Genomic DNA, 15,833 nt, shown 5'->3' on the forward strand with positions numbered 1-15,833 from the left:
GATGAAATATGAAAGTATGCTAGCCAATAATAATCAAGAGGATACCAGAAGTTTCTTCAGATACATAAAGTGTAAAAGAGAACAGAGGGTGGATATTGGACCACTGGAAAATGATGCTGGAGAGGTAGTAATGGGGGACAATGAAATGGCAGATGAACTGAAAAAGTATTTTGCATCAGTCTTCATAGTGGAAGGTACTAGCAGTATGATGGAAGTGCCAGGTGTCAGGGGTAATAAAATGTGTGAAGTTACCATTATTGTGGAGAAGATTCTTGGGAAATTGAAAGGTCTGAAGGTAGATAAGTCACCTGGGCCAGATGTTGTACACCTCAGAGTCTGAAAGAGATAGCTGAAGAGATCATGAAGGCATTAGTAATGATCTCTCAAGAATCACAAAGTTCTTGAATGGTCCCAGAAGACTGGAAAATCGCAAATGTCACTCCACTCTTCAAGAAGGGACAGAGGCAGATGAAAGGAAACTATAGGCTAGTTAGTCTGACCTCAGTAGTTGGGAAGATGTTGGAGTTGATTTTTAAGGAAGAAATCTCAGGGTACTTACTTGGAGGCACATGATAAAATAGACCATAGTCAGCATGGTTTCCTCAAGGGAAAATCTTGCCTGACAAATTTGTTGGAGTTCTTTGAAGAAGTAACAAGCAGGATAGACAAAGGAGAATTGGTTGATGTTGTGTACTAAGATTTTCAGAAGGCCTTTGAGAAGATGGCACACATGAGGTTGCTTAACAAGCTATGAGCCCATGGTATTACAGGAAAAATTCTAGCATTGATAAAGCAGTGGCTGATTAGCAGGAAGCAAAGAGTGGGAATAAAAGGAGCCTCTTCTGACTGGCTGCTGATGATTAGTGGTGTTCCACAGGGGTTTGTTCTTGTTACGTTATATGTCAATGACTTCAATGATGGAATTGATGGCTTTGTTGCAAAGTTTGCAGATGATACAAAGATACGTGGATGGGGAGGTAGTTTTGAGGAATTAGCTATCTACAGGAGGGCTTAGCCAGATTAGGAGAATGGGCAAAGAAATGGCAGATGGAATATAATGTCAGGAAATGTATGGTCATGCACTTTGTTAGAAGAAATAAAAGGGTGGACTATTTTCTAAATGGAGAGCAAATATTTTTAAAAATGAGGTGCAAAGGGACTTGAGAGTCCTTGTGCACAAATCCTTAAAGGTTAATTTGCAGGTTGAGTCTGTTGTGAGGAAGGCAAATGCATTGTTAGCATTCATTTCAAGAGGACTAGTATATAAAAGCAAGGATGTAATGTGGAAACTGTATAAAGTACTGGTGAGGCCTCAATTGGAGTATTGTGAGCTGGTTTTGGCCCCTTATTTTAGAAAGAATGTGCTGAAACTGGAGAGGATTCAAAGGAGGTTCATGAAAATGATTCCAGGAATGAATGCTTGTCCTGTGAAGAGTGTTTAACGGCTTGGGCCTATATTCACTAGAATTCTGAACAACGAGGGGTAACCTCTTAGAAACCTATCGAATGGTGAGAGACCTTGATAGAGTGGATGTAGGGTGGGCACGTGGCCAAGTGGTTAAGACATTCGACTAGCGACCTGAAGGCCGTGAGTTCGAGCCGAGGCAGTGTATTGTGTCCTTGAGTAAGGCACGTAACCACACATTGCTCTGCGACGACACTGGTGCCAAGCTGTATTGGCCCTTGGACAACATCGGTGTCGTGGAGAGGGGAGACTTGCAGCATGGGCAACTGCCGGTCTTCCATACAACCTTGCCGAGGCCTGCACCCCGGAGAGTGAAGACGTTCCAGGCGCAGATCCATGGTCTCGCAAGACTAACAGACGCCTTATATAAGAGGGGATGTTTCCTATGATGGGAGGGTCTAAGACCAGACGGCACAGACTCAGAATAGAAGGGCATTCTTTTAAATGGAGATGAGGAGGAATTTCTTTAGCCAGAGACTGGTGAAGCTGTGGAATTCTTTGCCACAGGCAGCTGAGGGCGCCAAGTCTGTATGTATATTTAGGTATATTTAAGGCAGAGGTTGATTCTTGATTGGTCAGGGCGTGAAGGGTTATGGGGAGAAGACAGGATATTGAGACTGAAAGGAAAATTGTGAAATGGTGGAGCAGACTCGATGGGCCAAATGGACTAATTCTGCTCCTATATCTTATGTTCTTACAGTCTAACTCTCAGGTTTAATATTCTGTGTGTTATTCACTCGCTTTTTACAGTTTGTGTGGTTTGTCCTTTTTTTCGCATGTTGGATGTTTGAGGTTTTCTGTGAACGGGTTCCATAGTGTTTTTTTGTTTCGTGACTGTCTGTGGGAAGACAAATCGCAGGGTTGTATACTGCATACATACTTTGATAATAAGTGCATTTTGAATCTTTGGTCATCTCCACAGTACAACTAGCAAATGGGAGTGGTGGGCTCCAGACCAACAGGAAGTCAGTTTCCAACGAAGCTGATTACTTCGGTCCATTCCCAAACAGGAATATCAAGATTATAGTGGTGGCTGCAGCTAATGCACTGCCTGCTACTTTCCTCCACTTGTTTTGCACAAATCCTTACTGTGGACGAAGGTTAAAGGTTGCAATCCAATTAATTTTAGTCAATCGATACAATGTGTGCAAATTGATCTAATAAAAGTAATTAGAGACCAACATTTTTAATTAATTATGTAAAGTCTTAGTATTAAGAAAATCTTCAATTTAAAAAGGTTTCTGATATCCCTCTGATACTCCTTTTCACATGCAAGCAAAAAAGAATAATCCATATGCAAGTAATGATATTACTAACACCTATTAGATGTTACTTTTTTGCATTTAATTTATTGCTTTCTTAATTCAATGCATGAATTTTGAAGTACCATATGAATCCTGATTCTGCTGTGACTCCAGGTTGTATCTCTCTAAAGATGGGTGTGAAACTGTTGCTGTCCTTCACGATACATCTCCCATAGCCAAATGTTGTTACCACAAACCACAAGACATGGTAGCAGAATTAGGCCATTTTGCCCATCAAGTCTGTTCCTGGCTGATTTATTATCTCCTCAACTCCATCCTCCTGCCTTCTCCCTGTAACCTTTATTGTCCTGATTAATCAAGAACCTATCAACCTCTGCTTTAAATGTACCCAAAGACTTGGCCTCCTGTGGCAATAAATTCCTTGGATTCACCACCCTCAGGCTAAAGAAATTCTTCCTCATCACTGTTCTAAAAGGACATCCTTGTATTGTGAGTCTGTGCCCCCTGGTCCTAGAGTCCACCACAGGAGCAGAACAAAAAGATTTCGGCCTTTAGCTTGTATTACACTTAATACTCGATGAACCCAATGCTAAAATCACCTCAAACTGGTATAATGATGGGTGTCAACCACCGACCAAGGTGGCTTGGTTATGCTGAAGTGAGTTGGCCAGCTCCCCTACCAGGAATAAAAAAGAAAACATCATAAGTTGGGAGGTAGTGAGTTTGTTTGTGGTCTTAGAGTGGAGGCAGGAACATACAACCATATTAAAGCAAGGCCTTGTCTACACTCTCAGATGATATGTTATCCTGTGCCGTTATTTCCAAACAGACCACGAAGTCTACGACACTTCAGACAACATATATAATCTCAATGCAGCCATTTATGGGAACACTGTGTGGAAAAATTGATTGCCATCCTTTCTGCAGCACAAGAGTGACCACAATTCAAAAGTACTTTGATGGCTCCCAAACACAAGGATAACTTAAAGCTGTGAAGACTTTAAACACTAGACTTAATTTTTCTTTTTCCCTTTCACCTATTAAAATACTGAATATTTTGTAGACAATCTCCTTCATGCTGAATGTAGACCATGTGATCAATTTCCTTCATATGAAAACATGCTAACCTGCTCTATCACTCAAGAAACACTTCAACAGCAGCCAAACTAGGATACTTGGAAAGTTACTGACAGTGCTTGGCTTGGAACTTAACTCCCTCAATCTGACATCTTGACACCAGGCTTTGATAAAGATCAATGTCATTTTTTAATGCAAATATAACACTCTTCTATTTTTAAAATTAAAAAAATGAGTTGTCTTAGTCCCATGATGATTCTGTGTCTGCAAGTTGGAGATTAATTTCCTTTTCCCTCATCAAATAATTCACTGTGCAGAATTTCTGGGAACTTCTTCAAACATTTTACCTACTGCAGAGAGTCAAGGCCAGGGAACATGGACGGTCTAAAAAAAAAGTTAAACAGAAAGAAAAGCTGGCATTGGGAGTTTTCTGCATTCTGTTGTTCCAAGAGATATCTTCCTTTAAAATCAAATGTTTGGAACAACCAGAAACCTCCGTAAAGTTTGCACATCATTTGAAAGGTCATGATACCTGGTCACTGCAAACAGTTTATTTAATTCTTGCAAAATGAGCGTCAATTAATGTTGCAGTGTTCCTCTGTGCTGATTGTTTATTCAAATATATCTAAAGACAACAGTAACAGTTCTCAAATAGCTGGACACCGTGGTGCCATGTGGTGTTTATTGAGCTTGTAATCCAGAATTCTCAACTAATGTAGCAGAAATACAAAATAATATTTCCTTATATAGCAGTGAAAGAACTTGAATTCAGAGAAATGACATGGAAAGCAAGATGCCTGGTATTGGTTAAGTAACCATTAAGCTATGAGATTTTCATTAAGCATCCTGGATACAAAGGAGTTGAATACAGAAAAAGCTTACAATGCACTACCAGATAAAATCTTAACTCTTCTAAAGCATCCTGAGAAGCCAGTTGTAACAAACTCTTACCAATGATTAAAAAGATTTAGATTTCTAAAGTACATTCAAGGTAGATGCTTGGTGAAGTGGAGGCTTATTTGTAAAGTTGGAGTGGAACTATAATGTGACCTAGCATTTCATAAGGGAAAACAGATGTATGAAAGTGTTGTTTGATATTGAACTCCAGCACCTCCCTCTCTCATAGCCCCTCGGAGTCAAGAATGGCTCGCTTTTATGCCTGTTCTAAAGAGGCTGATGAATCTTAAGCAGCATTCACAACCCTGATGCATGATTGGACAGATGGGATGATCAACAAGTAGTAAGCTCCTTCAATTGCATGCACTTCGCCTCCTATTTCAGGTACAGAAAGTGTTCAGAACATCACCAACAGATGCAATATAACTGCCTGCTATTAAAAACAGGAAATACAAAATTGCTTTAAATAAAATTGCTGCAACTTTATGTCAAAATGGATTAAATATGCTCCATTCAGTGTTTTTAATGTCTGCTTTAATTCAAAGTACGTAGAGTTGTGGCGTTTTAGCAATGAATCAAAAGAGAAGAGAAGAAAATAAGATTAGCTATGAGCAAATGGAGGGTCCCAACTTTAATTCTGTACGGATGACGAGTCTGTGCCATTTCCATCCCTCCTCTTGACAAAAGGGATTGGACTGTCGCCTCAAGTCATGGACTGCTGTGCAAAATACTTCTCAGTTCTCTGCTGAATCTCCCTCAACCACTTTAACGAGGAGAGTGTGTGATGTGAATTGAGATATGGAACGCAACGCCCACCTTTCTCTGAATAACTGCCTGCTGTTAAAAACTGTGTGACAGCAGCTCTTCTGCACTGCAAAGAATTCCTGCAACATTCAACAAATAAGAGTGTGTTAATCACCAACAGTTGCAGAAGGAAATAAACGGCTGAGAATGATTACCATAATGAAAAAGTATGTTGGTTTTTAGGATCCTCTGTGTAATAAAGAAAATGATGAAACATTTAATGGCATTCAGTAAAGATAACAAATAAACCCATAAGAAAAAGTCTAGCTGATTAATCTTGCATGGCTTTCATTTTATATTTAGTCACCATCTGGCTAGGAAGTATTAGATTGAGAAATCAAGGGCATCCTTTTCCCCCTCATGGTGGGTGAGACTAAAACCAGAGGTCGTAGGATTAGAGCGAAAGGTGAAACATTTAAAGGGAATGTGAGGTGGAACTACATCACTCATAGGGTGGTGCGAATGTTGGATTTCTGCCTACTGAAGCGGTAGATATGGGTTCAATTGTATCCTTTAAGAGAAGTTTTGATAGGTACATTGATAAACTGGCATGGAGTGCTATGGTCTGAGTGCAGGTAGACAGGACTGAGCAGCAAAACAGGCTAGAACAGACTATGTGGGCTGAAGGGCCTTTGTCTATGTTGTAGCTGTCTATGACTATATGATATAGACTGTAGTTTTGACAATGTCAGTCTAGTCATTTACCATCCATGAAATCCAAGCAACAAACACAGAATGCTGGAGGAACTCAGCAGGCCAAGCAACGTCTATTGAAAAGAGTACAGTCCACACAGGGGAAGCGTCGCCTCATCTGGAAGGAATGCCTGGGGCCCTGAATGTTAGTGAGAGAGGAGGTGTAGCGGCAGGTGTAACACTTGTTCCCTTTGCAAGGATAAATGCCAGGAAGGAGATCAGTGGGGAGGGATGATTGGACAAGGTAGTCGCTTAGGGAGTGATCCCTGTGGGAAGCAGCAAGTAGGGGCTGGGGGGGAGTGGTTGATGAGGACAAGAGGAACTCTGTCCTCCAGACCTGTGAGTTTGTTGGGGTCATCTTCTGTTCCTGGTGCTCCTGGTGTGGCCTCCAGTACATCGGTGAGATCGAAGCAGATTGGGAGACCGTTTCGCTGAGCCCCTACCAAGAGAAAAAGCAGGATCTCCCAATGGCCACCCATTTTAATTCAACTTCCTATTCCCATTCTGACATGTCAGGCCATGGATTCCTCTACTGTTGTGATGAGGCCACACTCAGGTTGGAGGAACAACACCTCCCTCTGGGTAGCCTCCAACCTGATGGCACGAATATCAATTTCTCGAACTTCTGGTAATTTCCACCCCTCCCCCCTTCACCATTCCCCATTCCCATTTCCCTCTCTCACCTTATCTCAGTCAGAAACGCCGACTGTACTTTTTTCCATAGATGCTGCCTGGCCTGCTGAGTTCTTCCGGCATTCTGTGTGTGTTGACAAAATTGTGCCAATCCTGTCTCGCATCATAGAGCATGACAATGGATACACAGTTGCTTAGATGCAGGAATACAGATATACCTAGACAAATTAAGAAAGGGTAGAAATGTGCACCTGGTAGTTAGCATGAAAGTGTGAAAAATATAGCTGGAATAACTGGCTCCCTGCTGTATCAGGCTTTGCAAGGTGTGAATTACAGGAGCCTATTGAAAGGGGAAGCTGTAACCTGCATCAAAGCTGAATCATTTCTGATTTGTACCTAAGGTCACATTATTGTCAGGTTCTGGTCCAATGAAACTTACAGGACGATTTTGTTTCCAACCATCTGCCTTGCTCTGATAAGGATGATCTTGAAGGCTGCCTCAAACAGGATGGGAGAGATAGAACATCCTATTGCAATGTCTACTTTGAGCAGCTGCTACCCCAGTGTAAGTTCTCAAAAAGGGAAGCCCATCTGGAGGTCACGGGAGTAATTGTAATCCAGGCCTCTAATGCAGTGGGAAATGTAAATGAAACCCATTGCAAAGCTAATGAGCTGGTAAGGCACAGATCCACAGTCAATCTCAAGATCCAACCATACAACGTGTAGGTCACCTTTCCCATGCTTGGCTCATTCAACCTGGTCCCATATCAACGATGGATGCTTCTCACATCCCGGTAAGCCTGGAATGCCTGCTTTCCATCCATTGCCCATGAGGAAGTTGGTGATCCTTTTAGCCACAACAGAGAAGATTTCCCCCTTGACATTCAGCAGTGCAGTGCTCTTGAACTGGTTGGAGGAATTGGAGTTCAGCTCGGTTAGGATGACCACCACCACTCTGATGGGTTGCACAGGTTTTTCAAGGCAGTTCTCATTAGGTTCCACAGGACCTTTAGCACACAAGGGCAGCTTTTGTAGAGCTTGTCAGGAATTCCGTTAAGACCTGGCACTGATGCCGACCTTGCCTCTTTGATGACTTCTCTGACTTCACGTAGTTTGGGGGATGAGGTGTCAAACTGGTTGGTTGGAGGAGCAGGACATGGAACATACCCTAGTGATCCAAAGGAAGTTTTCTTTGCTAGATCAATATACTGGCTTCTGATGTACTGCTCCATCTCTTTTTTGGTGCCTTCCAACTTCTTGCTCTTTTTTATCCTCCAATAGCTGTATGTGTATTTGAAGGGATTCTTGAAGAACCTGAAGAGAGAGTGAGTGAGTGAGTCTCTCTCTCTCTCTCTCTCTCTCTCTCTCTCTCCCTCTCTCCCCTTCTTCCCCTTCTGTCTCCTGCGCTTACAGATCTACTCTGCCCTTCACAGCCTGGCCAGCTTCTGCTTAATTTCATTCCACAACATCTTCAAGCCCACCTTCTCCTCCTGTGTTCCTTTCTTCCAGTTCTTCCGCAGCAGGCTCCAACTTCGTACTAGCTGCTCTATGTCCTTCTTCCTTATTCCCTTTTCTCTCGGAGCAGTGACTCGCTTGACATCAACATTCACAAATCTATCTCTTCATGCCTGGTAGAGGAAGTCTCCAAATGAGTTAACCTTGTCTTCCACTTGGCCATATAGCGGTGTGTGTGCTCTAGGATTCTTGGGCCTTGTTCGCCTACCAGCAAATCGCCTGCAGCAATGTTGGGCCTTTCAACTCTGTGGTTTCCTATCTGGCTTTGGGTCCCTCTTGTCTGATGGGCTGCAACAGTGTAAGGTTGCTGTTGGCCTTTCTCGCTGCATTTCATTCTCCCCTGATAGATCTGTAGCCCCCCATCTACCTCTTGGAGGGCCCTCGGGTTGTCTCCTCTTATTCGTCTTTGTAGTCATTGATGGGCTTCTCCGCTACAAGAGGCTGGTGGGTTGGTATCTAACTGCTCACTCCTACTGTAGACTTTCCGGCAGACATCCAGTCTTTCCTGAACATCCTCTAGTCTTCCCTGGACTCCAAACGTCCTTTCACAGCATGGATACCCAGAAGTTTCAATGAAATGAACAGGAAGATGTTGTTTCCTGCTTGACATTGCTGCCTGCTGCATCTCCAACAGTACCTTTAAATCAGCTGCAGAGTCAATAGACAATAGACAATAAACAATAGGTGCAGGAGTAGGCCATTCAGCCCTTCAAGCCAGCACCACCATTCACTGTGATCATGGCTGATCATCCACAATCAGTACTCTTTTCCTGCCTTCTCCCCATATCCCTTCACTCCGCTATCTTTAAGGGCTCTATCTAACTCTTTCTTGAAAGAATCCAGAGAATTGGCCTCCACTGCCTTCTGAGGCAGAGCATTCCACAGAACCACAATCCTCTGTATCAAAAAGTTTTTCATCAACTCCATTCTAAATTGTCTATCCCTTATTCTTAAACTGTGGCCTCTGGTTCTGGACTCCCCCCAACATCGGGAACATGTTTCCTGCCTCTAGTATGTCCAATCCCTTAATAATCTTATATGTTTCAATCAGATCCCCTCTCATCCTTCTAAATTCCAGTGTATACAAGCCCAGTCGCTCCAATCTTTCAACATATGACAGTCCTGCCATCCCAGGAATTAATCTTGTGAACCTACGCTGCATTCCCTCAATAGCTAGAATGTCCTTCCTCAAATTTGGAGACCAAAACTGTACACAATACTCCAGGTGTGGTCTCACCAGGGCCCCGTACAACTGCAGAAGGACCTCTTTGCTCCTATACTCAACTCCCCTTGTTATGAAGGCCAACATGCCATTAGCTTTCTTCACTGCCTGCTCTACCTGCATGCTTACTTTCAGTGACTGATGAACAAGGACACCTAGATCTCATTGTACTTTCCTTTTTCCTAACTTGACACCATTCAGATAGTAATCTACCTTCCTGTTCTTGCCACCAAAATGGATAACATCACATTTATCCACATTAAACTGCATCTGCCATGCATCTGCCCACTCACCCAACCTGTCCAAGTCACCCTGAATTCTCATAACATCCTCTTCACATTTGACACTGCCACCCATCTTTGTGTCATCTGCAAATTTGCTAATGTTACTTTTAATCCCTTCATCTAAATCATTAAGGTATATTGTAAATAGCTGCATTCCCAGCACCAAGCCTTGAGGTACCCCACTAGTCATTGCCTGCCATTCTGAAAAGGACCCTTTAATCTCTACTCTTTGTTTCCTGTTTGCCAACCAATTTTCTATCCATGTCAGTACCCTACCCCCAATACCATTTGCTCTAATTTTGCAAACTAACCTCCTATGTGGGACCTTATCAAAGGCTTTCTGAAAGTCCAGGTATACTACATCCACTGGCTTTCCCATGTCCATTTTCATAGTTACATTCTCAAGAAATTCCAGCAGATTAATCAAGCACGATTTCCCCTTAGTAAATCTATGCTGACTCGGATCTATCCTGCCACTGCTATACAAATATGCCGATATTTCATCTTTTAAAATTGATTCCAGCATCTTCCCCACCACTGATGTCAGACTAACTGGTCTATAATTGCCTATTTTCTCTCTCCATCTTTTCTTAAAAAGTGCGATAACATTAGCTACCTTCCAATCCACAGGAACTGATCCTGAATCTATAGAACATTAGAAAATGATTACCAATGCATCCATGATTTCTAGAGCCACGTTCTTAAGTACCCTGGGATGCCAACCATTACGCCCTGGGGATTAGATTAGATTAGATTATGAGAACACTCAGTCCTCTTTTATTGTCATTTAGAAATGAATACATGCATTAAGAAATGATACAATGCTTCTCCGGAGTGAAATCACAGAAAACAGGACAGACCAAAGACTAACACTGACAGAACCACATAACTATAACATATAGTTACAGCAGTGCAAAACAGTACCGTAATTTGATGAAGTCTCAAAGTCCCGAGTCAATTGACTCCCAAGTCCCCGATAGCAGGCGGCAAAAGGGAGAAACTCCCTGCCATAAACCTCCAGGCACCGTCAACTTGCCGATACCTTGGAAGCAGCCAACCACAGCGGATACTGAGCCCATCCGTCCGAAAACTTCGAGCTTCTAACCAGCCTCTCCAATACAGCCTCCCGAGCGCCATCCTCTGCCGAGCGCCTTCGACCTCGCCCCGGCCGCTGAAACACACAAAGCCGAGGATTTCGGGGCCTTCAGCTCCGGAGATTCCAGTTACCACACAGCAGCAGCGGCAGCAAAGCGGGCATTTCAGAAGTTTTCCAGCTGTTCCTCTGTGCTCGCATGTCTGTCTCCATCAAATCAGAATTGTGCACGGTCCCCTACTTGACAGATAACAGATATCATCACTGAAGTGGCCGCGCGCGCTGCCATCGTGCCGCCATCGTCTCCCCCCTCCCGGGAGGAGAAGATGGATTTATCAGCCTTCAGTCCCATCAGTTTACCCAACACCATTTTCTACCCGATGCGAATTTCCTTCAGTTCCTCTGTTACACTCGGTCCTTTTGCCACGATTACATCTGGGAGATTGTTTGTGTCTTCCCTAGTGAAGACAGATCCAGAGTACCTGTTCGGCTCATCTGCCATTTCCTTGTTCCCTATAATAATTGGTCATCAGCCAGGGACCACTGCTTATTGATGTTTTGCTCCCTTTGCCCTGGTACATCTCCCGATAGCGGAGTAGAGACAGGGATGTCTCCTTACCACCCCTTGCAGATTTCAGTGGAGTTAGTCACCCCCAATTTCTATCCTTCCTCCTCAGCCACAGTCAAAAGCTGTACTTTCCTGCCTCTTCAGCCACTCCTCCGGTGGCCCTGCTCCACTCACTGCGGTAACATGGAGTCACCATGTCGTCAATGTGCTGATGGAGCCCTGGCATTCTACCTCCACAGGGTCGATGATGGTCCTTCACCCAGCATCCTTACACTCAGCTGCCAGGTCTGAATACTTCAGCCTCCACTCCTTCCTCCCATCACTCCCTTAACTCAAAGACTGCCTCGGCGGCTGTGGAGCACAGTACTATGTCTGGGAGGAGAGGTGTGGGGGTGATTTCCATGGGGAACTCTAGCTGTTGCCAAGATCCGCCCTCATGTTCCACTCTTTGCCTGTGGAGAGCAGTCCTGAAAGAGCTCTCAGCACTCTTACCAGCCTTAACAAGTTGGATGAGTTGTCTGCTTCTTGCATCCTGTCTGCAGGTCTCTAGAATCTCTGCCAGTCTCTTTAGGACCTGGTTGTGTTGCGCCCTTGGGGCAGTGTACTCTTGCATCCTGCCAGGATGTGTTGGAGGTTGGCGCAGGTGGTTTCACACAGGGAGCGGCTAACCTCACTGCTGAACCACTGGTGAGGAGCTCAGAGCAAGGTGTCAAAGGGTGCCCTGATGAGGAAGCTGAGTCCGGCTTGTGGGAACTTCCACAGGTCAGACCATCCGAATAACCTATTAATGCCGCGCTCGCATGTTAGGGAATTGTTCTTTTTTTGTGTGTGTTCATAAACTGAGAGAGATTTTTGGTACTCACAGGTCCAAAGTCAATTTTTTTTTCCTTCCAATAGTGCTCTGCTGACAGTATCTCAAAAGGTTCAATAGAAATGTTTGATAATTTCAGGAACATTGCCTTGATTTTAATGAGTGTAGAAAGCAAAAAGCACATGCAGCAGAGTATGACTAAACAACATTGGTTGGAGTTGTCAGATTTGTGAAAAGATGCCCTATGATAATCAAAACTCCAGTCTGAAGCGTTATCTTGTCTATGTATTAGACTTAACTATCATTTGGAGAGTTTCTTTAATTTCTCTTCCCTTTTATATTAGCTGTTAACATTGTTTTGCAAGTGAAGGGAAAGTAAAAACCACATGAATTTTTAATCAAAACCTTGAAGACCAGTGGTTAATCTGCTGATTGATGTCACTGTGCTATATACCAGTTTTGAGTTCTAACTCTTTGGGAATGAAGGTTGGTATGTGCATTTATTCACATCTATTGACATTTATGATGATGCTGGTATTATTTATGCACTCATACACATACTTATTTCAATCTGCGGATGTATTTGCATGTCTGTACGTAATGTATGCATGGGCATGCATTTTACTTTGAAATCTTATTGTTTGCAAGTGAATCTATATGTATGTACTTGTTGATGTGTTCTTGATTAATAGCAATGCTCTCTCCTTGATTATATAGATGGAATATCATTCCATTGTTTGTTAATCGCAAAACAACATGATTTAATAGTGTAAGTAACTGCTCGGCCTCCCCGGCGCATACTTCTAACCTACTCCACCAATCTTCCTCCAACCAAAGGCCCATGCCTACGATGGTGATACCCCAGTGTTCCAAGCTGCAGCATTCCTCAAGTTTCCAGGATAGGGATATGATCCTGAATCAATTGTCTTTCCACCTCCACTGCCACAGGTCCCAATATTTCTGTGGGGTTTCCCCACCCACTTCCCAGTGGAGTTCCTGCCTTGAACCTTTGCCATTTAGCCACTTCAGATGGTTCAAATGATTTATTTAATATCAGAGAACGTACACAGTATACAACCTAAAATTATTACTCTTCACGCACATCCATGAAACAGGAAAAAAAACCCCAAAGAATGAAAGGCAGAAATGTTAGAACCCCAAAGCCCTTCCCCACTCCCTCATGCAAACAGCAATAAAAGCATCAATCCTTCCCCCCTCACTCTACCAACCCCTCAACATCCAGCATGCAAGCAATAGCTAAGCCCCCAAAGAGGTTGTGATTTAGAGTCCATCAAAATACTGTCCATCCCAGCACTTCGACACCTCACACTTTCTCTCTCATCTAACAGATTGACCTGGCCCTAAGCCAGGTGGTACGGGGTATGTTGTGAACAAGGAAAGAGTGATAGAGAGAAGTTCACCCTTCTCACAGTAAAATCTGTATCAGCAGGCCATGACTGAAGTAGTCACTAACAAGCCACCGCAACACTTACCCCATGCACCCTCATGCACACACTAGAATTCCAGGAGCAGTATTTTGCGGTAAGGGAAGTTTCCTTGGCTGATATGTGTTAGGTTCACTACAGCTGCATTCATGTATAAGAGCCACTTCTGAAGTGCTGCAGCAGTGAATGAGTTTTGATAACCTGTACCAAATTGAAAGAGTCAGATGGAATCTGTCAAAGGTGTAATGTTTGCTGTTAATTCTTCAGCATTCAGCAATGTCTTCAATACTCCAGTACAGGGTACACAAATGCAAGATGCATTTCTGAAACTGTAAAAGATTGGACACGACTATAAGCAGAGACAAGAGGTAATTTTGATTTTTCTATAGGAGTGTACTTTTCAATGTTATTGAAGACTCGATGTAACTTAAAGCAAGAATCTTAATGAATCACCTGAAAGTTTATTCACTCATCATGTACTGAGGATCTCTTGATGCACTTGGTGTGAGTTGATAATCAAAAAGAGTCACCAGCCATTGTGCACCCTTAATCCCACATAGGTAATGAATGCAGAAACAACCAGGGGGCAGAGAGATGATCAGAAAGTGAGCAGCCAAACAACATGGCAGTGTCTCAGACAAACCATGAGGAAATGGAGCTTGGCTAAGAGGCAGTACATATATAACACAAGCATACTCTAATCCCAAACCAAAATTTAGCCACCATTACTATGTTAATAACATAAAAGGCAGGTTATATCTGGTCACTATTTATTAGAAAAAAATAGACAAGGGAAATTTTGACTGACGGAGAGTTGAATTTCTAAAAGACTTGAATGATTATATCAGAATGATTGAACAAATCATTCACACCAGTGCACTGGAAACTTGAAGGAACTGGTGCGAATTCATTTACATGAAATGAAACATTTAGCAGGGCAACAGATTCTATCTGATCTTTCAACCTGCTATAGATCACCCTCACATACTCACGTCTGCAGTACTTGAAATGTGGGTCTTGCACTCGTTGTAAGATGACTATTACAACCAAAGTCACCCTTCATCAAAACACAGTCCTGCGAGGGATTCACTCCATTCGTTGCCACTCCATATCATGCAACATATTTCTCATTTAACAGGTATAAGGTTATGGGTACAGACAGCAAATAGCCTGACCTTTGACTAGTGATCTGGTAAATTTAAATATGGTGTCGTTCCGTCCCTTTGAATATGCATCGGCCTCTCATTAAAATGAATCTGCACTACATGAGAGTGGAGATTATGCCTGGCAATAAGAAGGGCAGACAACCCAGATTAGAGATTTTGAAGTGGGTGTGCACACTGGGCTCTTTAATTTCTATTGAAATCCATTGTGACACGGACAGATGCATACTTGAAAGAAAAGTAACTCAAACAAAGTACGTGCAGGTTGTTCAAGCAGACTTCACAGACTCCCTTTGGTTTATCGTATAAATTTTGTTGTGGCCTGGTATGCTGCAGCAATAACCTTTTGACAGTGAACTCATCCATTTTTTACTGGTAAGGCTAATGTGAGAATAAAATGTTTATTTTTAAAGGAATAAAATAATATAAGAACTTGCTCCAAATCTTCAGTGTGGACCATTACTCATGGTCAAAATTAGTTACCCAATCAAATCCCAGACAGAAGAAGAACAGATGACTCCGGGGTGTCACCAGCAAGCAAGCAGCTCTGATGGATACCATCAATTTTCAGTCTGCTACAGCTGAGAACCACAACTACATCAGATCTGTACAGTTATTAACATCATTTTAATGTGACTAAAAAATTTATCACTACTTAAAATCGACCGAACTCAAATGGACTCTGGTCGCCAGCGCTGGCACGCTTCCCCTTTAAGATGGTAGAAGACGGGATGCCGAGCTGGACTAGTAGTTCATTTAAAGAAGTGTGGCTTTCACCTCCCAGTGCTGACCATCTTGCTGGCAAACATACAGACTCTGGTAAATAAAATTGAGGATCTTAGAGCTAGGGTGCTGTACCTAAAGGACTTTAGGACCACTTGCGTCTTTTGTTTCAAGG

Source organism: Mobula birostris, chromosome 19 (assembly GCF_030028105.1).
Source record: "Mobula birostris isolate sMobBir1 chromosome 19, sMobBir1.hap1, whole genome shotgun sequence".
Taxonomy (NCBI): Eukaryota; Metazoa; Chordata; class Chondrichthyes; order Myliobatiformes; family Myliobatidae; genus Mobula; species Mobula birostris.